Below are 25,452 nucleotides of genomic sequence, written 5' to 3' on the forward strand. Positions count from 1 at the left end.
TTAGATGACCAAATATGAGCAAACGCTTAGGCCAGCACCTGGGACAAAAGAAGCGCTCAACAAATGCTAGCTATTAGTATCATTATAATTAGATATTCCTTCCCATCACTATTGCCCTTCACCACCACCATGAAAGATAGCCCAAATGATCACACGTGGAGCCTCGAGACACACCCTTGGGTCTCCTCTTCAGCCAGTATACCTCCCTCAATCCCCTCCTCTGTCGAAATTCTGCAGCTCCTCTGAAGGGCCAGGTTCTGGTTCCGGGGCAGCCAAGTTCCCAGGCTCTGTCTGGGGTCCCCACTGTCCTGTCAGTGAGAAATTACAAGGCAGCCTCCTATCAGAAGAAACCAGCCACATGGAAGAGGAGATGCTCCCTGAAGGACACTGGGAAAGTTACCAGGCAGCTGCCCTGGGAGGAGGCTTGAGGATCTGACTCCCCATTGGGGTTGCAAAGTCCTTCCCTGAGCCCCAGGCCTTCCCCTTTGCCATCTCTTCCTTCTCTGGAGAAGCTGAGGTCAGAGCCTTGCACCCAGGAGTACCAGCAGTCTGTCCAGACCAATCAAGAATCTGCTTCAGATGGGGAAAACCCACTACTACCCATCCCGGCCTCTAGTCTGAATGATTTCAACTGCCAGAAAAAAAATATATATATATGCAAATCAGGGCCAAATTGAAAATCTGTTCATCACTTCTTCTGGTGCCTGGGGTCCCTTGTTGGGGAATTTTTAAATGGCTCATCTCATCTGAAGCCAAAGAAGAGAGAGGAGACAGATGGAGTCATGCATTTTTACAGAGATTCTTAAGAATTGTCCTTGTGGAAACCCCTCTGCCCATCTATGCTGTGGTGGGGAAGTCTCATTCCATGACCTGCTCTTACTAAAGATATTTCTCCCTGCACCTGACAGCTCCGGCATGCTTCTGTGGGGACTCGCTTGCACAGTGGCCTTCAGGAGAGGCATTTCTCATACCACTGGCTCAGAAAAACCCAAGGCTTGCTTATCGAAAAAGCAATCTTTCTGCTGCCCAACAGAATGCAGAGCATTGGTTTTAATATCCATCACAGCTACCCCCAAAAAAACGTCCACCAATAGAGGCACTTCTTGTCAATTAAAACTGACTCCACCCAAAAAGTAGAAAAAGTGGTGTGAGCCAGGCTCTGGCCAACACATTTATCACGTGTCTACACAAACGGAAAATCTAATTTAAAGAGCCCTGGGGATTCCCTTTGCATGAGATCTTCTGAGCAGAAAGTCTTATGGGCATTGAATTTGGCTGCAGAATTTGACTCAAGGTCTGGTCTTCAAATACCCTGTAAAAGGAGCGGGCTCTCAGAGGCTGCCCTTGGGACCATGATCACTTAGCAAAGCCCTCCCTTCACTCTGTGTAGTAGTCAGGGCTCTCCAGAGAAACAGAATCAATAGGATATAAATATATACAGAGAGAAAAAGAGAGATTTATTTTAAGGAATTGGCTCATGGGATTGTGAGGGGCTGGCAAGTCCAAAATCTGCAGGGTAAGTCAGCAGGCTGATAATTCAGGTAAGAGTTATGTTGCAGGCTTGATTCTAAATTCTGCAGGGCAGCAGGCTAGAAATTCAGGCAGAGTTTCTACGTCACCGTCTTGAGGAGCGTCTTCTCTTTCTCTTTGAAAAACCTTTGTCTTTGTTCTTAAAGCCTTCAACTGATTGGATGAGACCCACTGACATTATGTAGGGTGATTGGCTTTATTCAAAGTCTCTGATTTAAATTACACATTTAACAAATACCTTTGAAGCAACATCTAGGCTGATGTTTGACCAAACAACTGAGCACCATAGCCTAGCCAGGATGACACATAAATTAACCATCACACTTAACACCTAGCTGCTCTGCCCCACCTGCACCCCAGCAGTGCTTGGCTCCCTCTCCTTGGGTACGCATGCTCACTCGCAGTTCTGTGCTTTTTCAAGCTGCCTCTCCCTCTCCCACCGGATGGCACTCCTCCCCGCTCCCTCGCCTGTTCAAACCCTCCCTTCACCCTCTAACACCCAACTCCAGCTCCACTTCTCTGATGGAGTCTCCCTCCTGGAATGTCCATGGCCTGTAGCCAGACTTGGATCACACACCTCCTGAACTTCTCCTTTTTCCTCCTTTTTTCTCATTTCTGAATTAAGAGATTGGTATACACACCTCCAGCTCCCATCTAGAGGAGGGCTGGGAAGACGAAATGGATGCAATCACCTGACTGGAGAGGATTTTCTCTGCAAAGAAAGCATAATGATGGTAAATGTTGGATTAAAAAACAAATGAACAAAATCAAAACAGAAAAAGGGAAAGTCATGAAAACTTGGAGGTTGTTCTGATTGAATTGAGATATAAATAAAAATTGAAGAGAGGTCTGTTAAAGAAGGTGACTTCATTGTAGATAAATACATTAAATAGCTCCTATTCAAGCTAATCGTGAAAATGCAAGTTATTCTCTGGCCCTGCAATGGGAGTCGCCTCAGAACTGCAGATGGTGTTTCCGGCAGACATGGGGACAACATTAAGGGAGGACTGAGTGAGTCACTCCATGGAGACCTGTCCAAGCAAATGAGTTCGAAGTTCTGCTTTTAATCGATTCAGTGTGTGATATCACTGGGCAGCATTTCCTCTGAAGATGAGGACAGCATTGATTATCAGACAGGGAGCCCTGAGGAGCAAGGGGCCTGCGCCAGAGCAAAGGGCCAAAACCAGCTTCAAGAGGGGGGCACTGGCTGCTTTACCAGGATGAGTACAACTCCCAGCTCAAACTCCAACCCCTGACAGGCAGGAGGGCCTAGAGCCAGCCCACTGGGAGCCAGTCACCAGCTTGCAGGAAGGAGTAGAAGAGGAGGCAAATCCACAAAGACTAGGGGCATTTCTGAATGACAGAGTATGGCAAATCTCAATGTTAGCTGTATTCTCAATTAATTATTAATATTGTTGAGCATGAAAGAGTGTTACATGCCCTGTGCTAAATGCTGTGGAAATAGCAGACAGCCCAGGATCATGCCTGTAGGGGGGTGCACTCTATAGCAGGGAAGAAAGACATTGGGCAAGTCCAGGTTGAGAATCCCTCATCCAAAATGCTTGGGACCAGAAGCGTTTTGGATTTCAAATTTTTTCAGATTTTGAAATATGTGCATACACCTAGTGAAATACCTGGAGTATCAGATCAACTTAACACTCAAAATTCATTTATGTTTCATATACACCTTGGACACAGAGCCTGAAGGCAATTTTATACAATGTTTTTAATAACTGTGCATGAAAGTTTGTGTGAAGTACTTACATGTGGAATTCTCCACTTGTGATGTCATGTTGGCACTCAGAAAATTTCAAATTTTGGAATATGTCAGATTTCAGATTTTTGGATTAGGTATGCTCAACCTATACTACACATACGCCAAGATAAATCAGGTTGAACCACACACAACTTTGTTTTTTGTGTCTTACATTTTGTTTTTTGAGACAAGGTCTCACTTTGTTGCTCAGGTTGGAGTGCAGTGGCGCAGTCACAGCTCACTGCGGTCTCAACCCCCTGGGCTCAAATAATCCTTCTGACTCGGCCTCCCAAAGTGCTGGGATTACAGGCGTAAGTCACCGTGCCCAGCCTGTACACAATTTTTAAAGGGCATAGTGACATCATGGGAGCAGCTGGCTTGTCCTTGCTGAGGATGTGGAGGGAATTGCAGGAATGGTTGCTTCTCTACAAACAGGAGGCTCCCAGCACTGCCTTTGCTCCTTATCCCTCCCTGCTCCCGGAGGGCTTTCAGAGCCTCAGTCCAGCCTGGGGAGGGACGGTGGCAGATCTTAGACTGGATTAGATATGCCTCCTACATGTTCCCTTTGTGATCTGTGATGCCCCCCACCAGTACCACCCTTCCATAGAACTTCTTGTGCTATATTTTAATTGTTTCATTGACAGTCTCATCCATTGAATAACAAGCTCCTTGCAGGCAGAGGTAAGTCAGTCTCATTCAAATTTTACCTCCAGGACCAACAGAGAATATGAGACTCTGTTAGCCACGATTTCAAGTGCTGCCTGCTGAATGCATGTTTAGAAAAACTTCACTAATAATGATAGCTGCCAGTGTTTGAACAGGCATTGTGTGTCACATGCTGCTAAAAGCTTGGCAAATATTGGCTCATTTAGCCTTTGCAATAGTCTTTTGAGTCTGGCATTATTATCCCTATCAAGCAATTAAGGGATGTCCCAAAGTTCAGAGAAACTAAGTAATCTGCCCAAGGTCACACAGCATGAGACTAGATTCAAACTCAGAACCATCCGTGGACCCCAAAAGTGCTAGTGTGAGGTCTCCTGGAATGACAGCATAATCTGCAGATGCACAAGGAGAGAAAATTCCTTCTCACCAGATGCAGAATGAATCCAAGGAGCTTCAAGCACTCAACAAATGCAACAGTAAATCCTGCCTTCCAGTTTGCCATTGCTGGGGAGAGAGGTACCCTCTCATCTTCCTCAGTGTAACAGCTGTTTTAGGACCTCTTGCTTGTAGAGGAAGTGAAAAGTAGTGGTCAGCATACTCCAGTGAGTTGTCAAAGCAGCTCTGTCTAAATGTCCAGAGCAAGGCTGAGATGCAGGCTTGCCTTTGGAATGGCTTTCAGACGCCTGGATGAAGACCCCTTCTGCCTGCAAGGAGCTTGTTATTCAATGGATGAGACTGGCAATGAAACACATGGAAGGCAGGATTTACAGCTGTCAAAATTGAAAGCTCCCAGAAATGGGGCTCCTAAGCCTGCAGGATCCTCTGTAAGGAGGTAAAAGCAGGAGCCAGACTCCACTCGTCTTCTCCAGGAGAAAAAGGAAAAACCTAAGCCAGGACATCGGGAGGCAGCCAGCCAAATAAAGTGGAAGGAGGCAGAGGTGTCCATCATCAATGTCTCTCCTCTAGGTTATCAGCATCCCTCTTTGTCTCATCAGGGCTTCTCTCCAAAACTCAGGGTCAGCAACATGCAGCAAATCCCAGAGCTAGTTCCAGACCCAATTGGGTCTGGGGAAGGAAGCAGAGAGAGAAACAGAGCATGTCACAGGTGAGGGTCAGGCACAAACTGACAGTCTAGAGGCATGGGCACAAAAGTGGCAAGTGATTTACCTGCTGTCACACTGCAGTTCTTAAGTGGAATGTGCTAAAACAATCTAGACTGCTCTGCCTGTGGAGGTATGCGTCTCCCTAAAAAGCCACTTCAGCCTACTGCTTCTCCCTGTGGAAAACTAAGAGAGGAGTTTGTCATCACGGAAAGAAAGAAAAGAAGCTTGCTCATTTCATCACAAAAACTCCAGTGAGCCTATGGCAAATGGTCTCAATTCTTCCTTCCACCTGATTTATACCAAAGCCATTGTTCACCCTGATGGTGTTCAGTATATCATTGGAACGAACGCTGTGCATCCTGGCATTTCACCCTCCAAAGCCTCATAGAAAAATGGATGCTAATGAAGAGACCTTCCATGTTTTCCTAAGAAGACTATCACCTCTGATAATATAGAGTGCTTCAACAGATCAATAAAAGCAATAAATCAATGCCATTTATTAAATACAACAAGCACTTTCATAGACAAGTGCTCAGAAATACTCCAGAATAGTACGTCACCAGCACTCAGCATGAGAACGGGTGCCCGTGGTCACTTACTTAGTATGAACAAAGGTTCAACAAATAGTTCAAGAACACATTTATAGCCAGGAACAGTGACCTTCACAATCACCCCACCCCACCCCAATCCCAAAAGGGGTCTCCCTAGGCAGATTCTCACTGTTGCTCTTCGGACAGAGCTCCACTTACCATCCTTTCCGCAGAAACACTCAGGTTGGCCCTTGAGACAGAGCTATCCAGTGTTCGAGTGAAACAGGGCAAGTTCTATCAGGCAAAGAAAAGCATGGATGAGGTGAGGTCAAACATAGTGAGTCTGGAGAATGTGGGGATTAACCCTCCAGTCTGCTCATTCTCTGCTCAGAGAAGCAGCAGAGAAGGGGTCTTCATCCAGGGGTCTGAAAGCCATTTCAAAGGCAAGCCTGCATCTCAGCACTGCTCTGGACATTTAGACAGAGCTGCTTTAACAACTCACTGGAGTGTGCCGACCACTACTTTTCATTTCCTCCGCAAGCAAGAGGTCCTAAAACAGCTGTTACACTGAGGAAGATGAGAGGGTACCTCTCTCCCCAGCAATGGCAAACTGGAATTGTCATTTCCTCACCCAGATCCCTTCTTATCTTTCTCTCCAGTAAGGCCACTGAAAAGAGAAGAGTCATGGCAAGCTTGCTGTGAGGTCATGGTGCAGGGCATGACCTGAGGGCAAGCTCCTCCCCAGGCAAAGAGCCTTTGTAAAAACACTTACCTTCCTGTGTCATTCATTCCCACCACCTCCTTCCCTTCCTCCCTCCCTCCCTCCATCCATCCATCCATCAATCCATCCACCCATATCTCCCTCCATTCATCTTTCCACTCACCAATCCACCCTTCCATCTATCCACCAATCCATACATTCATCTATCCACTCATCTATTCACCAACTCACTTATCCAACAATCCATCCACCCTGCAAACACTGAGTGTTTCATGACATACAAGGCTCTGTGGGGATGCAGAGAGTTTCTCAAGGATCTAGGGTATAAAGCAAGTGATAAAACAGCCTGTTGACCAGTCATGTGATGGAATAGGCTGAGCTTGGCAGGCAGTTACCCCTGTGTCCTCATCTCAGCTGTGAGTCCTTGGGTAAGTTACCAAACCTCTCAGTGCCTCCAATGCTAAATGTGGAAAAAAGGAATAATATACCTACCTAATAGGTTATCTGCGAAGATTACATAAGATAATGAAGCGTTTCCCAAAGGGTGAGAAAACACACCACCAGTGGTACAGGAAAATTTTAGTTGGCACAGGGAAAACTGTTATTTAAAATAGATAGATATTTTAGAAAAAAATTAACCAAACATCAAACATAACTTCACAGATATTACTACTTAAGATAAATCTAAAGTTTAGATTTAGTTTACATAGAGTGAGAAAGTTCATTGCAACACACGTTACCAAGAAAAGGCTTATATCCAGAATATATAAGAATTTCTGCAAATCAACAAAAATATTTTTTTAAAAAGAAAAACAGATAAAAGACTCGGACACTCACAAAAGAAGGTATCCAAATGGTCACTGTGAAAATATAACTAATCTCATTAGTAATCGGGAAATGCAAATTAAAAACACAGTAAGGTATCACATCCCCTGGATGGCTACATGAAAACAAAGATAAAACTAAGTCTTGGTAAGGATGGAGGGCAATGGAAGCTTGCATACTTGCCTAAAACTTGCATAGAATAGAACTGTAAATTGGTACAATAATTGGAAAACCTATTTGGCACTATCTGCTAAACCCAAACATACCCACGTTATAACCCAGCCAATATACTCCTAAGTACATGCTCAGCATAAATGTGCCTTAATAAATATGGAGACAATGCTAATACTACTATTATTTCTAATAGCCAAAACTAGAAACAAATAAAATGTCCATAAACAGTAGAATAAACAAACAATGTGCTGATACACACAATGGAATACCACACAGCAATGAAAATAAATGAACCACAGCTATATGCAACAACAGAGGTAGATTTCTCAACTATATTACTGAATTATACGAGCCAGACTGTGTTAGTCCACCAAAGCTGCTAAAACAGAATACCAGACACTGGGTAATTTAACAGAAGAGAAATTTATTTCTTACAGTTCTGGAGGCAGGGAAGTCCAAGACCAAGGTATCAACAGATTTGGCAACTGGTGAGGGCTGCTCCCTGCTCCTAAGATTTACCTCCTTGCTATGTCTTCACATGGCAGAAGGGACGAACGTTGTGTCCTCACATGGAGGAAGGCAGAAGGGCCAAATGTGTAGCTAGGCCCCTTGATTAGTGCCTTATAAAGGGCACTAATCACCCCCTATAGGCCCCACCTCTTATTACTACCACAATGGGCATTAAGTTCCAACATGAATTTTGGAAGGGATACAAACATTCAAACCATAGCACAGACACACACAAAAGTAAACAGACTATATGATCCCATATGTACAATGAGCAAACACAGAACAACATAAAGAGTAGTTTGAAGAGTTACCTCTGGAGAAGCAGGAAGAGGACCTCGAAAGTATTTCCAAGGTCCTGGCCCTGTTTCTTGACTCGGGTGTTTGTTTCATGATAATTTCTTGATTTCTTCATTTATGCTTTTTGTGCTTTTTAATATATCTCTTCTATTCATAATTTTTAAAATATTGCAAAAAGTATTTAAATATTAACACATGGGTACATGATTATAGTAAAATTGTGAGGGTAATAATGATCAAAGAGATGTTAGAAAGAATTAACCTTCACAAGATACAGATCCTGTTCTGTATACTTTACATAAATTATCTCACTTAATTGTCACAACAATCCTACGAGATACATAATACTATTAGTCCCATTTTATAGATGGGAACACTAAGGCTTGGAGAAGTTATTGGACTAAGGACACTCAAGTCATCAGCAGAAAGCCAAGATTCAAACCCAGGCAATCAAGCACTGAAGTCTGTGCTCTTGGCCATCACGCCATGTTGGCCTCACATAAAGGACAAGCACATTAACTGGCATAGAAGAGGTCACACTCATTCTGTGATGACTCTTGTTGTTACAGATAATACTCTTTCCTTTTGATTCACTGCATTCTGCTCAAAAACCTGCTTGTCATTCATCACTCCTCTCTCAATTTGTTTTTTGCTTTGGTGTTGACATTCCTTCCTTCCCCTCAAATGTTGTGTCCCAATTTCAAGAAGGCTAATAAAGCACTGTCTACGTGAGGTCTAGAGGAAATCAAAGGCACAATAACACAGCATTCTGAAGCATAAAATAGCCAGGCTGATATCCATGAGCTATTAACCACAAGCTCACAAGGTGGGGTTTGGCTTCACCTGACAATGGCTGTCTCAGGGAGGCCACCAGAAGATTCTGGCTTAGGAGTAGGGTGCTGGCATGGACTCTGGCTCCTCTGGATCCCGCAGGAATCTGCTGCTACAGGATCACAGGGAGAGCCTGCTTTAAATGATGCGCATCTTTCACTCCTAGGAGAAAGCCGGAGATGGATGACGCAAGTGCATTTAGCATGAAGCAGGAAAAAATGGTTCACAAATGTTAGGAAAAGTAAGAAGATGCAGCCGGCATCCCAGGGTTTGAGGATGTTACCTGAAATAAATTCAAGCCTGCACCTGTACAGGGAAGCATTGCCCTTTGAGACTGTGAGGTCACCCACCAGGGAGAGGAACCCCTCCCCTGAGGTCATCTCCCAGGGAGACGAACCCCTCCCCTGAGGTCATCCACCAGGAAGAGGAACCCCTCCCCTGAGGTCATCCACCACGGAGAGAAACCCCTCCCCTGAGGTCATCTCCCAGGGAGATGAACCCTTCCCCTGAGGTCATCTCCCAGGGAGACGAACCCCTCCCCTGAGCTCCTCTACAGCCTGTTGGAAAGCCAGTTGGTTTGTCATCAGAAGATCGCTATTATGGCTCTGAATAACTGTACAATTCTTTTGGTGCTAAATTTATTTGTAATCATTGCAGTGGCCTGTTTAATTATAACTAATGGGCGTATTCATACTAAGTGGTATGCTGTTGGAAATCCCCTTCCCCCAACTGAGAATATCCACAAAGATGCAACAAAGATGCTGGGCCAGGAAGCAACTACATCTAAAGAGACCAGGCTTTTGCACTTGAGCCCCCACCTTAGATGGAGAAATTTCACCAAAGAAATTTCCCCACTGGACACCTGGGTGGACAGCTCCTGTACCTTCAGGCTGTGGGGACAGGGTGTCCTATTTGTGAGCTGCCATCTCTGAAAGCTTGATGACAGGGGCAGAGCCCCCCTCTGCAGGCCTCCTGCAGAGGATGTGATTTACCATGCACATTATTAATGAGCTTCATCCTAAAGTTATTCTGGCTGCATGTGGAGCTTAGAGGACTTGGGAGCACAACTTGGCAGGCAAGATAGGCTTTAAAATGCAGAACTTCTCTAGCTTGTTTAAAAAAAAGATCACAATATCAAAGAGAAAATCAGAGTAGGGGGCAGTAGTAGCAAACAAGGTTGGGAAGAGTAAATGCAGCAAAAAACTAAATATATAAATACACACACTATATGGATATCTATATCTACACACACACACACACACACACACACACACAGTTCCATTTCTGTTCTGCTCTGGTCCTTCCAGCCTCGGGGCCACTCTCTTGCCAGGACCTCCCATTCTTCTCTATCTGGTCAAAAACTGCAGGTCCTTCCAGGCTACCTGAGTCATCTACAAAATTCTCCCTTGAATTTCCCAGATCTCAGCACTTTTCCTCTTGGACATTCCTTCCTAGTAGCCATTTGGCACTTCATTCATTTAATTATTCATCAAAACAGATATGGATGCCTTGCTGTGCAAGTAATTGTGGCAGACGCTAATCCCTGGGTCTTTCATAAGTCAGTTTTCCCTGTGGGTATCTTGTCTTTTTCAAGCAGCTGAGTTCCCAAAAGTAGGAAGCACCATGGGTTTATAGTCATGCTGCTCAAGGCCTGGCACAATGCTTGGCACACATCGGACCCTCAGTAACACCTGCAGGATGACCACAGTGGACTCAGCATGATGGACAGTGGCCTTGCTTGCTCTTCCACACTGACCCCTGACCGGATGTTGCCAACAGCATCATTGTCCATCTTCCCAGAGGGCAGCTGGAGGCAGAGGACTGGTCCCTTAAGAGAAAGGTTCTCAGATGTTAATTCAGCTTTGCTTGTCTAAGGATCAAGCCTCTGAAGAATCGAAGCTCCAAACATCATCCTGTCTCTTTCGGTCTCCTGTCTGGGGACTCTGCCTCCAAAGAACCAGGCCAGAGACACTGACAGTGATAGAGATGAGGAGGGCAGCCGCTGATGGCTAACAACAGGCTGGCTGCTTCCAAAGATAAACGGACATTCATTCAGTGAACACGTGAGAGCTATAAATGAGCTTGATGAATGGGAACTTCACGAGATGATGGGAAGGGGTAGAGATTCAGACCTGGGTCCTGCCCTGTCCTCTACAAGAAAAGATATTAAAACTACGACATTGGAAGAATAACCAATCCTGACATGACATGACATGACATGACATGACATAGCTATCTCAGCCTAAATCCAGGGAAGAGCTCTGAGAGAAGGCACCACCCCATTCCCCGATGGTCACAAAGGAGTCTTGTCACACGAAGGACTGACGCAAAGTGTCCAGCCTAAATTTTTCACCATCCCAAGGACCGGGCCAGGCTGTGAGATTGTGAAAGATGAAAAATACTATTTCTTCCAAGCTCTCTGCTACACACAGATTTCTATTGTAGATCACTTCTGCACTTCAGAAGGAATGGAAATTTCACAGCCAGACATACTGTTCCTATCACAAGAGGTGACAAAACAGCAGTTTGCTGGCCAAGGTAGAAAGAACTGTGGGCCCTTGGACCTTAGGCTTCATTCCTTCCTAGATCACTTCAGGGAACTGTGAGGGAAGTTTTCGTCCACTGGCAGACATCCTACTCCAAATCCCAAGAGGAGTTGCTTTCTCTAAAAGAAAACTTTGGCAAACACATCGCTGTATCAGAAAGTGCATCAAAATCGGAGATGACCCAGTGTACCTCTGTTTTGAGAGAATCTCCTAGTTACATCTGACAAACATCAACAACTCTGAACCTTTCTCTGCATGAGGCTAAAGTCTAGATTCCTGAATCCAGCAATAACACTAATCTCCCTTTCCTTTTATGAAAATCTTGATGTGTGCCCAGGACTATGCTTTGTGATAGGAGGGGTCCTCTACGCACTCTGGCCCTGAATGGAGAGACAGCACAACAGCTCATCTCAGGGTGTGCATGGATCTGTCAACTTGTCCTCTTCTTTTCTGGGAAGGTTGCAGTCAGGGTTAAACAACAAATGATTACAAAATGCCTTTCTCTTTGAGATGAGAATTAATATTAATGCAATTATATGCTGATGGCTTCAGTGCTCTGCTGAAATGGATCAACATTTAAACTGTCATTTAACAAAAATAAAACTATCCTGCAATGACTATAACAGTATGTCAAAAGGCAAAAATGCACAAAGGACTCTACTGGGTGCCATTTTTTGCAAGACTATTCTAAGAATTAGAGTAGAGGAGGAAAAAAAATGCAACTCTCCCAGTTGAAAATGTTTATTCCCATAAAAGGTAAAACTTGGTTTATTTTTGTGAAATACTACAAATATGTTCTTAAAGTCACTGAATTCCTCAGCTACCTTACCCAAAATCATTGCTTTATGGAGCTTTTAAGTCCATAAAAATACCACACTGTAGCTAAAATAGGGCCATTCACCAAGCAACAGGATTGTAAACAGGATGGCAGAGAAAGAAAGGACTCTTTCAGAACAGTGGAAAGCCACTGTCCATTTCTTACAATGCAGATGGTGTGGTCTGGGGACAACTGAACTGCACAAGACTCCCCACTCACAAACATCTGTGTTCCCACTCTCCAAGCTCCACATTGAGAATCGTCCCTTTGAATCTCCATCAGTTCATTGTCAAAACAAATGTACCACTCAACCCGTAGGCCTGTAGTGCTAGAAGAGACCTGGGTTGTCATCCAACTTAATCTGTCCAATGCACAGCTGCAAAAATGCAGATCTGGAGACTCAGCCAGGGTCACACAACCAGTCGTTAATAGCATTGGGATCCATTCCAAGGCCTCTGGATGCCAAGCCTGGTAACTTGTCCATTATCCAATACTATGGGTTGAATTGTATCCCCTCTAGAAAAAGATATGTTGGAATACTAACTCCTAGTACCACAGAATGTGCCCTTATTTGGAGATGGGGTCTTTACAGAGGTAATCGGGTTAAAATGAGATCATTAGGGTGGGCCCTAATCCAGTATAACTGCTGTACTTTTAAAAAAGGAAATTCTGGATACAGAAAGAGACACAGAGGGAAGATGTGAGGAGACGGGGAGAAAACAGCCATCTACAAGCCAAGAAGGAAGGCCTTGAACCAGTCCTTCTTTTACAGCCTCAGGAGGAACCAATCCTGCCAAGACAATAAATTTCTTTTGTTTAAGGCTCCCAGCTGCAGTACTTTGTTAGGGCAGCCCAAGCAAACTTATACACAAATATCAACCGTCTGGAGTACAGTATGTGTCTTTATAAATGTCTACATAGACATGTTGGCTTTATTCCACAGTTCAGATATCTATTAACCTTGACTTCCTTAAAAATGAGATAACAAAATTTTTCTAGAAGTATATTTTATAAAGCCTAGTCTTTAAAAGACACAATCTTGGTCCAAACCAAGGATAGACCAACAGCCCTATGAAGTAGAGAGTATTATTAACTCCATTTTTGAGATAAAGACACTTAGACACAAAGAGGCGGCAAAAACTGCCAAAGAAAAACCAATTAGTAAGGGGCAGAGCTGACTGCAAACCTAACTGTGTGTGGTTCCAGAGTAGGAGTTCCTACGCAGTACACTACACAAGAGGTCATGAACTACCCATCGCTAGCAGTATTCAAGCAGAAGTTGGAGCCCGCAGTGAGATATACTTTCTAAAGAATTTCTTCCTTAAAGAACAGGGAAAATAGAGTGACTTTTTTTTTTTTTTTTTTTTGAGATGGATTTTTGCTTTTGTCACCCAGGCTGGCATGCAATGGCACAATCTCGGCTCACTGCAACCTCCACCTCCTAGGTTCAAGTGATTCTCCTACCTCAGCCTCCCGAGTAGCTGGGACTAAAGGTGCCCACCACTACACCCAGCTAATTTTTGCATTTTTAATAGAGACAGTGTTTCACCATGTTGGCCAGGCTGGTCTCAAACTCCTGACCTCAGGTGATCCACACACCTCAGCCTCCCAAAGTGCTGGCATTACAGGCATGAGCCACTGCCCCTAACCTTTAGTGACTTTTAAGACCCTTCCAGCCTTGAGCTTCCCTGAGTTTGTGATCCTATAATTACTGCTGGTTTGAGTAGTCAAGGGAAATTTCAAAGAGGAAACAAGACAGGAATGAAAGTCAGAATTGGTGTGGACAAAAAGGAAATTAACAATGGGGGGTGGCAGATTTCAGTAGACAGGAGGAATAGCCAGGAAAGTGTTAATAGTTCTGAGTTCTCCAACTTTCCTAGTTATAAGATGCCAATAGCTTCAGACCCTCCCAGATTTATGCTGAGTGTGGAGTCATCTGAGCCTCACAGTTGAGCCTCCATCCTTTGTGCAGCCTGATTATGTTGTGCTGAATGCTTTCAACTTCCGAAAGTCACATGTTATTATGGATGAATGCAGGGGCCAATGCTCTGAGCTCTTAATTTAGCATTTTTCGCAGCCCTAAGTTAAACACAGGCACACACATAATGTTCCTGCCATGCTATGAGTTAAATTCTGCTAGCATCTGAGAGCCCACGTATCTTATATTATCCTTAATGTGAGCTACTAGCACATGCCGTGGAAAGAAAGTAGGTTTCAGAGCCCTCAGTTCCCAGAGCAGCTCCCAAATTTATGCAGAGTCAGAATCATAGTTATTGGAAGGACGGCTTTCTATCTCTGCCACAGTTCAGGCAGCAGACGTGTGTTTCTGATGAGGTAGCTGCAGAACATGAAACTTGCTCATTTTCAAGCTAAGTTTTTATTTTCTCTGGTTTCAACAAGTTGCTGTGCAGAGTATCTACTCAGCATGTGGCATTTTCTTAGCGTGCTTTAGAATAAGAAAGGTAGACTCCCAAACACCCCAAAAGGGTGTTTAGGCCAGTGGGAGAGAAAAGCTACTCAGAAGCCTGGTGCCAGAGGCCTAGAGGGGTTCTGTGAGGTGGCTACTTAGGGGACAGGAGGGGGTTCCATTCTGGCTGCTTGGGTGGGTGGGAGAGCAGGGGTTGGAGGAAAGGCTTGGATTCCACATGCAATGGGGAAGAACAGGTGCTCACCAGGGTCTGGGGATAGGAGCCCTGGAAGGGAGGCTCAGGCTTCACAGGCATCCCCAAAAGAGCTGTCTCCCACTTTCTAAAAAATGCTTTCAGCAAACCTTAAATTCGTCACCCTTCATCAGTTTCTGAGACACGTTTGCTCATTTCTGCCAAGGAAAATAGGAATTGCTAAAAGAGAAAACAAACAAAAGCTGTATGACGAAATCTTGCATTTTTATGGAAGCGCTGTTGATGAGTGGTGTCTTCTAGTGCTCTCTGTACCTCTTTCCAAGGTGCCAGTAATGCCCGGCTCTCCCATTACACAGGGCTCCCTCTGAGGAGCCGATGGGACCCGTCCCCTACTGGCAGCCTTTAGTGCTTACTTGGAAAAGCCCTCTTCATCCAAGGTTTGCTATATTGTGTACTCTCACCACCACCACAACCACCACCACCTACCAAATGACATTTGATCATTAATTGCTTTGTTAATGATTCCATTGCAACCACATCTCTTATGGTAACCTGACTCCAGGCCTCTTTGGAAAAAAGTCGGTTATAAATAATAAACACCATCAAAAATTGCTTAAGATAAAACAGGAGGAGGGAGGCAAACTTGAGGGAAGAACCTTCCCGGTGACTATATGAAGAAGCTTGGAGCCAGAAGACAATGTCGAGTTCAGTGGCTCATTTTTCAGATGGGAAGGCGGATATCCAGAAAGACAATGAAACTTGCCCAAGGTCACATAACCAGTCTGTGGACAAATGAACTGACATGGAGGGCACCTGACCCCAACACCATGCTCTTTGCTCACAACCACACAACCACTGCATTAGGATCCATTCTGATCCATGGGGCTCCAGCCACCTCCACAGATTCGGTGACAGCTCCACTACCCGTACCCAAAATAAAGGAGAAAGAGGACTCCTTTTCTCCCTTTTATTCTATCTGCTTTTTCTGAAGCCCTTACACAGATTGCAATGGGTTTACTTTCTGTTGAAGATTCACATTGAGGAAAGAGGATAGCATCATCAGACATTGCTGGAGATGTACTTGCCACAAACAAGGCATGACCACAGCATTTTCCATGAAACCTTGCAGGATGTAATTAAGCATCCGCAAGACCTCCCAATGCCCTGCAGTGACGTGCAAAATACACTGTTTGTCCCCAAAGTCCCACATATCTTGTGTCAAGTTTCCCTTCCTCCCAGTCTGCCAACAACACTTTAGGGAAAGCACAGATTTCTCTTGAAAATTTGTTGCTCTGCTTGTTCTCAACTTGAAGTGACAACTCCTTGAGTGAAGAGCCTGAGGCTGCCATGAAAACAAGCAGACAGAGACAGTGTGCACCTAAGGACAAGGAGCAGGGATGGTGAACTCTCAGTGAACCTCGGCATGTCCCTGCCTGGTGCCCTTCGAGTCTCCCCACCCCACACCCTCACAGGGTCAAGTTCAAACACCCTATCTTACCCACAAGGTCATTCCTGGCCTGCCCCTGCCTAGCCTGCAGCCACAGCTGGTTGCCCCCTGCCTTTCACCTGGCATTCCAAAGACAATGAACTGCTTGGAGCTACCCAAACATACCAAGCCTGCTCTGCCTCTGAACCTCTGCCCCTGTGGCCTCTGCTGCCTGCCTGCCACAGTCTTGATTTCTCCCTTCTCCCCACACTGGGGACTCATGAGACCACTTCCCCGTGTCCATGTGGCTTCATGTTTTTCTTTTGGCAGTATAATCTTATTCCAACTACAACTATTAGAAAGATCTGTCTCATTCTAGAACTCTTCAACTTTCCTTCAAAGTTCAGGGGTCCCAGAAAGTGTTCAAAGTGGTGACACTTCCTTGTAGGTCCCAAACTCCAGGGTGGCCTCCTGGCCTCAGCACCCCATCCTCTGCGGTCTCAAGGGAGGTCCCAAGTAGGAAGGGATTAAAAGTCCTACTTCAGCATCGGGGATTCCACTTCTGGTCCTCTTTTCCCACAGCCACAAAGGTCAAGAAAACACCTTTATTTCTTGGTTTCTGGGAAAATATTTCAGGACCATCAGTGCACACTTCTGTCTTCTACACCCCAGGATGTTTGGAGACTCCTAAAGTCCCAAGGGTCAGCTGGTCCTGGCAAAACTGAGGCATGGATAAAGGGCAGAACTCCAGAGATCTGACGGTTTCTCGAAGCATTGCTGATGAGTAAACACAAGTGGGCAGGGTAAGACCCAAACGTTTCCATGGACTGAGTCAAAATCTAAGAACTGCACTTTGTTGATAGGACCTCAAACTGAATCATCGGAGACAAATTTATTTTAAAATTCTTTGGAGTAACTCTTTACACAGTTATGGAATCATAAGCTGCTTCTAGGACTTGTGCAAAATCTTTAATCCACCCACCTTTTTCAGATTGGTTGGCCAAGGCCAAGCAAGGAAAATTAACTAAATCAAGTTTCCTCACTAGAGCCAGATTCTCTGTCCCCCAGCCCCACCCACCACCTCCTCATGCAGGAATCTGGCCTCCGTTCACACGCCTCTATGTTACACACAGGGAAGGAATCTCTGCTCTTGCCACAAGGTCTGGAAACAGCTGCACATCTCCCAACTGGGGATGCTACAGTGAACACGACTAGAAAGACTGCCTGACAACAGCGAGAGCAAAATCTTATCTTCTCCCTAGTCTCCCAAAGTGACTAAATGACTACACAAGGGTGTCAGCTCATCTGAAGGCTCTTGTCCCCTTCCCTCTTCATCCTCCCACCCATCACCTTGAGCAAGACAAAATGAGGGGGATCTAGGGACACACCTTCCAGGCAGATTTTTCTGCCTAGTAGAACTTCTCTTGTAACCAGGATCTTCTGCAGGATTAAAAGTCCAGTAGGGACAGCAACCAGAGACTTTCAGAGTTCAGCACAACTTCCAAATTGACTTTGCTACTCAGCCTTGCATTCTTGAGCCTCAGTATGTCTTCCCAAAGACCCAGAATTTTTTTTTTGAGACAGAGTCTTAATGTGTCACCCAGGCTGGAGTGCAGTGGCACAATCCCGGCTCACTGCAACCTCCGCCTCCTGGGTTCAAGCAATTCTCTTGCCTCAGCCTCGCAAGTAGCTGGGATTACAGTCACCCACCACCATGTCTGGCTAATTTTTGTATTTTTAGTAGGGACAGGGTTTCACCATGTTGGCCAGGCTTGTCTCAAACTCCTGACCTCAAGTGATCTGCCCACCTCAGCCTCCTAAAGTGCTGGGATTACAGCCATGAGCCACTGTGCCTGGCCCCAGAACTTCTGATTCTGTAATTCAGAGACAAAAGAAATATGCAAGACCTCTGTGATACATCAGAGCTTCAGGGTTCAGATTCATTATACCCCAAAGAGAAAGTTCTAACTAAGTAGAACCCCAGAGATGACTCTGACATGGGAAGTTTGATAAGTGACTCTATCCTTATTGAGAAAAAGGCAGTTCATTCCTAAGAAGCAACAGCACTGAGACTTTGGAGGTCCCTATATTCCTACAGGGCAGCCTATATATTCAAGGCATTAGGAAAGATAAAGGGGACTTACTAAATCTAACAGCATTTAAAAAGAAGTAGCCATAGGTCCAGCAGCTGTAGTGTCTAACATTTTTGAGTACCTGTGCTTTGTGTGAGAGATCTCATTTTATCTTCAAAATAATCTTATGTAGTCATATGATTGTGGGAGGTAGAATAATGCCCCCTAACAACAACAACAAAAAAATGTCCACAGCCTAATCCCTGGAACCTTTAAAAATGTTACCTTATACGGCAAAAGAGACTTTGCAGATGTGGTTACATGAATGACCTTAAGATAGGTGGCTGTAATGGATTAGATGGGTGGACCCAATGTCTTTGTGAGAGTCTGTAAGAGGAAGACAGGAGATTCAGAGTCAGAGAAGGAGAGGGGATGACAGAAGCAGAGGTCGTAGTGATGTGGTTGCTGGCTTGAACATGGAAAAGGACCATAAGACACAGAAGGCAGGTGCCCTCTAGAAACTGGAAAAGGTAAGGAAACAAATTCTTCCCTAGAGCCCCCAGAAGGAGTGTGGCCCTGTCACACTAGATTTTTAACCCAGTAGATCCATTTTGGAGTTCTGGCTTCCATAACTGTAAGTAAATCTGTGTTTTGTTTGGTTTTGTTTAACTTTTATTTTAAGTTCAGGGGTACATGTGCAGGTTTGTTATATATGTAAGTTTGTGTCATGGGGGTTTGTTGTACAGATTATTTCATCACCCAGGTATTAAGCCAAGTACTCATTAGTTATTTTTCCTGATCCTCTCCTTCCTCCCACCCTTCACCTCCCAATAGGCACCAATTGTGTTGTTCCCCTTTATGTGTCCATGTGTTCCCATCATTTTAGCTCCAACTTATACATAAAGACATGCAATATTTGGTTTTCTGTTCCTGTGTTAGTTTGCTAAGGATGACACCTCCAGCTCCATGCAGGTTCCTGCAAAGGACATGATCTCGTTCTTTTTTATGGCTGCATAGTATTCTGTGGTATGTATGTACCACATTTTCTTTATCCGGCCTATCACTGATGGATACTTAGGTTGATTCCATGTCTTTGCTGTTGTGAATAGTGCTGCAATGAACATACATGTGCATGTGTCTTCAGAATAGAATAAATCTGTGTTATTTTAAGCTACTAATACCAAGTTTGTGGTAATTTGTTATAACAGAGATGAGAAACTAATGCAACTATCATTATCCTCATTTTACAGATGAAGAGATTAAGGCACAAAGTGGTGAAATAACTTGTCCCAAATCACACGCCCAGCAAAGCAGATTTAGTTCTTGAGCCCAGGTAGTTCCACTCCAGAGCTGGGATTCTTAAACTATACTGCCAACTACTAATGGAGTCCATGAATTAATAAATGAACAAATGATGAAGAAGATACTGTCTTAGGGGTTGCAGAGCCTAGAGTTGAGCTAAAAGATGATGTGTAAACAATGACAGAAATCCCACAAGGCATATAACATGGGAAAAAATACAATAATTTCCTTTGTAAAAGAGTTATGATGAAAGAAAATAATCGAGGTTTGCTGCTGCTTATGTGCAATGGTATAGTCACTGTGGGAAATATTTTGATGGTTCCTAAAAAGGTAAACATAGAATAACCAAGTTACCCAGAAGTTCCACTCCTTGGTACCTGCCTACCAGAATTGAAGGAAAAGTACTGAAACATATATTTGTACATAGTGTTTATAGAAGCAATATTCACAATAGCCAAAAGGTGGAAACAGCCCAAATGTCCATCAACAGATAAATGAACAAACATATTTTGATATACACAAACAATGGAATATTATTCAGACATAAAAAGGGATGAAGTACAATACTGATACATGAAACAGGGCAGATGAACCTTGAAAATATCAAGCTAAGTGAAAGAAACCAAGCACAAAAAGACACATATTGCATTATTCTTTTTATGTGAAATATCCAGAATTAGTAAATCCATACTGACAGACATAGATTTTTTATTGTTGTTGCCAGAGGCTGGAGGAAGGGGGAGAGTGGGGAGCAACTTCAGTAGATAGGGGTTTTAATCTGGGCAGTGATAAAAATCTTTTTGAATAGGATGAAGGTGGTGGTTACACAACAGTGTCACTAAATTTTTCACTTTAAAATGATTAAATTTGGGTATATACCCAAAGGATTATAAATCATTCTACTATAAAGACACATGCACATGTATTTTTATTGTAGCACTATTCACAATAGCAAAGACTTGGAACCAACCCAAATGCCCATCAATGATAGACTGGATAAAGAAAATGTGCCATATATATACCATGGAATACTATGCAGCCATAAAAAAGAATGAGTTCATGTCTTTTACAGGGACATGGATGAAGTTGGAAGCCATCATCCTCAGCAAACTAATATAAGAACAGAAAACCAAACACTGCATATTCTCACTTATAAGTGGGAGGTGAACAATAAGAAGACATGGACATAGGGAGGGGAATATCACACACCAGGGCCTGTAGGATGGTGGGGGGCAAGGGGAGGGAGAGCATTAGGACAAATACCTAATGCATGTGGGGCTTAAACCTAGATGATGGATTGACAGGTGCAGCAAACCACCATGGCACATGTATACTGATGTAACAAACCTGCATGTTCTGCACATGTATCCAGAACTTAAAGTAAAATTTTAAAAACTGATTAATTTTGTGGTAGGTGAATTTTGCCTATGTCTCCCTCTTCCCCCAGCCTCTGGCAATGACAACAAAAAATCTATGTCTGTCAGTATGGATTTACTAATTCTGGATATTTCACATAAAAAGAATAATGCAATATGTGTCTTTTTGTGCTTGGTTTCTTTCACTTAGCTTGATATTTTCAAGGTTCATCTGCCCTGTTGCATGTATCAGTATTGTACTTAATCCCTTTTTGTGTCTGAGTAATATCCCATTGTTTGTGTATATCAAAATATGTTTATTCATTTATCTGTTGATGGACACTTGGGCTGTTTCCACCTTTTGGCTATTGTGAATATTGCTTCTATAAACATTGTGTACAAATACATGTTTCAGTACTTTTCCTTTAATTCTGGTAGGCAGGTACCAAGGAGTGGAACTTCTGGGTAACTTGGTTATTCTATGTTTACCTTTTTAGGAACCATCAAAATGTTTCCCACAGTGACTCTACCATTGTGCATAAACAGGAGCAACCCTTGATTATTTTGCATGTTCTGCACATGTATCCCAGAACTTAAAGTAAAATTTTTAAAAATGATTAATTTTATGGTAGGTGAATTTATTTTTATTAATAAAAAAGAAATATTGCAAATAAAAAATATCAAGGAGGGCTTTCTAGAAGATATAGAACTTAATCAGAGCCTCGGATGATGAGTAGGATTAGGCAGGCTAGGAAGAAACGAAATAGTAAGCAAAAATAGAGAATAATTCTCCATGAATCCCATACAATAGATATTCTTGCATATCAGCAAGTTTCCACATAGCGTGCCCCAAGTTCACCTGGCTTTGCCTTCTCCATAACTCTACTCAGCACTCAGTGACTCTACAGGAATTAACAAGAACCACATTTACAGAAAGTTTTGTATACATGGTGTGAAACAGAGTACTTGCTGGAGAGCAATGTACTAATATCAGAAAAACTGGAGCAAGTTCCAAATAACTGAGAAAGCCCCACAGCTCCCCAAATGTGTCTAGGGCTTGCAGGCAGAAAACACGGGTGCTTGTGCACCAGGTGACCCTGCCTAGTCCCTAGAGGCACCCACAGTTCTGCCTTGCTGCCCACCATGACCTGCCTGGCCCTTTTCCTCCCCACCAAGTCACTAAGGATTCCCATCAAGAGCACAGGTCAGAGGTCCCAGTAAAGTGGAAGGGGCCTGGGGAAGGCTATCCCTGGAGAGGATAAAGCTGTTCTGCCTTTCTCTGGGCCACCACCCACACAGCCTTGGGGGCAAAGGAAATGTCAGTGGCCTCTCTGAAGGTAGAAACCCCCGACTATGGTGCTGGGCTGGACTCACCTTTCTTCAACGAGCAGAAACAGGGGAGGGACCCAGGAATAAGCAAGGCCTGCTTTCCCTGCAGTCCCACTAGGGAAGGATCTAATGAGCAGCTCTGAGGAACCCTGAGAACAACCCATGTCTTAACCCAGTTCTCTGACTCTGGGCTCCAAGTCACTTCTGTGGGAGCTTCCCCATGCTGCCATCAGTCACGCCAGGGGTCTCTGGCTTCTTCCCACAAGCCTGAGCCATCAGTCACAGTGGGATGGAAGGCTGGAGGTGGGGGAAGTCATGAGATAGACTCTGTTCTGTTTACAAATTGCTTTTAGCCCTGTGGAGAGAAGTACTTCCAAATGTGAAGGTGTGTGTGACTGACAGCTTTGCCTGAATCCTACCAAGGTTAGTGACAAAGCCATTGCCCCTGCCTGAGTCCCTCAGTCCTTAGGCAGAAACAGGGATCCTGGCAAAATAGTCTTTCCTCTAGCTCCAGCCTGTCAATTCATCCAGGGCTAGAACTTGTCTTATTCATCCTGAAATCTCTCATTGAACCTGTCACGGTGCCTGCACACCTATATGCTGGTCGAACAAATGTTGTGCATTTATATTCTTGCTCCTGTGTCAACAACACTGCTGGCTTTTATGACCTCAAGATTTATGTAGACATGTTTTTAAAATATAAGCATTTATTGCATGCCTATTGTGTGCTTGGAGCAATGCTGGGTGCTTTATATACACTTTCTCCAACCCTTCTAACTACCCTGCAAAGCAAGTATTCTATCCTCAAGGGAAAAGTTAAGGGCCATGCCATCTCTACATACTCTGCTCATTTTCTCTCCAAGCCACGCCAACTGATTTCCACTTCCTCCTACCTCTCCACCAAAATTGCTTTTTCTGCTGTTGCGTATAACCTCTATGTTATATCTGACCATATGGACCACCCCTTCCATCTTGAAGATTCTTTTCTTCATTTTCTTGACATCACACTCCTGGTTTCCTCTGGCTGCTCTCTCTCTCTCTGTACCTCCTGACACCCCTAGCTACTCCCCTCCAGGCTCCACAGGGGTTAAGGGAAAAAGTTTTGTAGCCAGATTGCTGAGTTCATACCCTGAGCTCCCCCATCTACTAACAGTGACTTGGGCAAATATTTAATCTCTCATGACTCAGTTTACTTCATAGGGTTGTGGTAAAAATAAAAGGATACACGCAGCACAATTAGCACAATGCACAGCACACAGTGAGCCTTCTATAAGAGCTAGCTCCTTATATTATCACTATTACTACAATAACCTATTATTACTCTTTCAGTAAGTGGAGAAGTTCCTTGGAGCCTTCTAATCCTCCTCTCATCTTGCTCTTGCCTAAGGCAACCTCATTCATCTCCATGACTTTCAGTGTCATCTATATGTCGACATCTCCAAATTCATATCTCCGACCCAGATCTCATTTAAGCTCCAGACTCATTTATCCAATCGCCTACTTGACACATCCATTTGGATGTCTCACAGGCATCTCAATTGACGTGTCTAAAACAGAACTCCCTTCCCTTGGCCTCTCCTCGGTCTTCTTTATCACAGACAATGGCACCATCATCCGCTGGTGACATCAGTAAGAAGCCAGGGAATGTCCTTCACACTTCTCTTTTTCTCACCACCCATATCGAATCCATTACCACAAACTTCCCATTTCACCTCCAGGATATCTCTCTTACTTCCATTCTCTTTTTTATATTGCTATTACCATCATGCCAGTCCAGGTTGTAGGTGTCTCTATTTCATCTCTAAACCCTCCATTCCTTTCCTCACATGCAATCATGAAGAGGTGGTGGTGCTTTTAGTTTTTAAGATAAGTCAAATTATAAAGTCAATCTCTACTGAAAACCCTCCCATTGCTTTCCATTGTCTATACAAGAAAATCAAATCTTTGCAGTGGCCCTCAAGGCTCTTCAACACCCAGCCCTTCCCACGGCTCCAGCCTCACCTTGCCACCTTCTTCCTGGCTGAAGCTACCCCACAATCCCAGGGCTGCCATCCTTCCTTTCCTTCAGGGACTCAGCAGGTTGCTCTTCCTACATCCTGCTATCTTAACCCTTTGCATGCTCTGGACTTCTTTGGCCGGCTGGTGAAACCTATGGAACCCTGCTGAGAGCGTTTTTTAACGTGTAAAATAAAATGCATAGGATTGTAAAAAATATATCAAAATACAGCTGCATCTGTGAGGTACCTCTTTGGTGCAGGATTTTGGTAGGAGAGGAAGCCATGCATATGTAGAGGGCAGGAGATATATGGGAAATCTCTGTATCTTCTACTCAATTTTGCTGTGGACCTAAAACTGCTCTAAAAATCATCTATTAAAAATACATTTACCATGTAGTAACAATATATGTGCTTCTTTATCAGTGCATTTGCTGACAAGATCTTGCAATGGTTCTAGTAACTACCATAATTTCAGCGAACATGATATGAAAACAGCTGTGATCCCTATTGGTGACAAGTTCACAGTCACCACTAACACTACACTGTGAAATAAAGTGGAATTCCCCTGCAGTTGAGAGCCTTATTTGTACAAAGAAAACTCTCCTCCCACATTCTTCCCCTGAATAGCTCCTATTCATCCTCCAGCACGAGAAAGAGCTTCTTTGACACCCACCCCCAACCCTGCAATTAAGTGAGGAACCTCTTTCCCTGTTATCCTCTCTCATCAAATCTAATTTTTACAACTCAATTTGTCTCCAATTGTAATTACATATGCTTTTGTTTGCATGATTAGGATCTTTTTGTGTCACTAGATCGAAAGCTTCCATGAGGGCTGGAATGATGGTCACTCTGTTCACTGCAGGAAATGATTCAATGAATGAGTGAATACATGACTTTGCCCATCACTGGTAAGCAGTGGAGCATGGCTACAAGAAACCCTTCTGTCTAACTCCACAGCTTTAATTCTTTTGCTGTGTCACATTGAATGAAACTTATTAAGAGATGATTTCTGCTGCACACACGTACCTTCTGGTACCATCTTCCACC

The sequence above is a fragment of the Theropithecus gelada genome, chromosome 13 (assembly GCF_003255815.1).
Source record: "Theropithecus gelada isolate Dixy chromosome 13, Tgel_1.0, whole genome shotgun sequence".
Taxonomy (NCBI): Eukaryota; Metazoa; Chordata; class Mammalia; order Primates; family Cercopithecidae; genus Theropithecus; species Theropithecus gelada.